This window comes from Littorina saxatilis, linkage group LG9, assembly GCF_037325665.1.
Source record: "Littorina saxatilis isolate snail1 linkage group LG9, US_GU_Lsax_2.0, whole genome shotgun sequence".
NCBI lineage: Eukaryota > Metazoa > Mollusca > Gastropoda > Littorinimorpha > Littorinidae > Littorina > Littorina saxatilis.
In genome coordinates this window covers 10,590,823-10,592,415 of record NC_090253.1, presented here as the reverse complement: position 1 = coordinate 10,592,415, position 1,593 = coordinate 10,590,823, and the positions used below count along the sequence as shown (strand labels likewise).

The 1,593-nt window shown below is 44.0% G+C and overlaps 1 long non-coding RNA gene across 1 annotated transcript; it reads left to right on the top strand.

Annotated features, from left to right (window-relative positions):
- Positions 1-228: 228 nt before the first annotated feature.
- Positions 229-1,360, top strand: LOC138975257 (uncharacterized). The gene is made up of 2 exons (XR_011458581.1): positions 229-634; positions 920-1,360. It is a non-coding gene; the product is annotated as an uncharacterized lncRNA (long non-coding RNA).
- The last annotated feature ends 233 nt before the right edge of the window (positions 1,361-1,593 follow it).

Below are 1,593 nucleotides of genomic sequence, written 5' to 3'. Positions count from 1 at the left end.
CTGTCTGCTTTACATTGTTTTTTGTTTGTGTGTTTTTTTCACTGTGTTTTTGTGTCTTTGTTCGTTTTTGCTGGGTGGCCGAGTGGTAACGCACTTGCGCTCGGAAGCGAGAGGCTGCGAGTTCGACCCTGGGTCAGGGCGTTAGCAATGTTCTCCCCCCTTTCCTAACCTAGATGGTGGGTTCAAGTGCTAGTCTTTCGGATGAGACGATAAACCGAGGTCCCTTCTGTTACGAAGCGGTTTACTCGTATTTGTGGTAATGTGTATTGTTGTAAATAGAATAGACTATAGCGATGGTCAGACATTGGAAAGGGCTATAGGCTGCATACCGTCGCGTTGACCGCAGTTGAACCTTTGTGTAACTGACAAGGTTTTTCACGTGCAAGTGATGCAGACGACAGCTCACTGGCAATGTCATAGCAAGAACGACTTTGTAAAATCAGTCGCCGTCAAGGAGCCAAGCTCGACTCATGTTTTTCGTAACACGTTAGCAGACGGGCTCCTGTTTTAGGTATCTGACTGAAGAAGGATGAAGACTGACGAACTTTCCCTATCAGCTTACATGATATCTTCCATTTTCATATTCATGCCAGGCCGGCGACTGTACTAAATGTTGGCTTTACACTCTTTTGAGGTATGTTTGAAACCGGTTATATTTTCATGTCATGTTGTCGTATGTGAGAAGAGTGACTGTTTCAGTGTTTAACGTTATTGTGTAGGCCTAAGCTATTGTACTAGTCTACACTGCTTAAACATGTGAGGGTTTTACGTAACGTTTTCTTGGCTTTAGAAAACAGGAATTAACGTGTAAATAATTATATTGGCTCGTGCAGCTTAATATGTTGGACGAGTGAGTATTTTTATTGTGCGAGTGAAAGAAACTAAAGACAAGTTGATTTATGGACTATAAACTTTACAGTGTTCCAACTGGAGGGTTTTCATCTACGGAGGCCGAACTGAACTGGTGACTGCGGCTTGGTGTACATGACCATGGCATGGAGAGCTGGCAGAGTTCTACAGGTAGCCGCCGAGACGGACTGGAAGGATCAAGGACTACGTCAAGCAATGGTTGCGGTGTCGTGAGGACTGGTGCACCCTTGTCAGTCGTCTGAAGGACTTACAGCCATACCAACATCTTGAAAGCCGAAAGATGGCAGTAGGGTAACGTACAGTAGAATACCTATTCGTCTTACCTGTTAAGCTGCTTTGTTTGAGCCAAAAGGTGTCTGCGTCTTGGACTGTAGAGTTTCTTGCGGTGTTGTCGGCCTAGGGTACTGGTCGAAGCCGGAAATGATTTTGTGATGTAAAAAGCTTTGTAAACTAATAATAATTAGTCTTGGCAGTGTCAAGATCCATTTAACACCAAGTTTTTGCGTGTGTGAGTGCGTGTGCGCTTGTGCCTTGTAAGCTACGGTAGCGGACAACTAATCAGATTACATTCCAGCCTGTAAACAAATACTAAATTTATAGAGTGGTGTAGAGGCATTTATGATTGTCTAGAAACAGGCCAATAAAGGACCATAATATCTGGCGCAATAAGGGCTATACCACTCCATAACACCTTCGTGTACACTACATTGGGGTATGCACGTT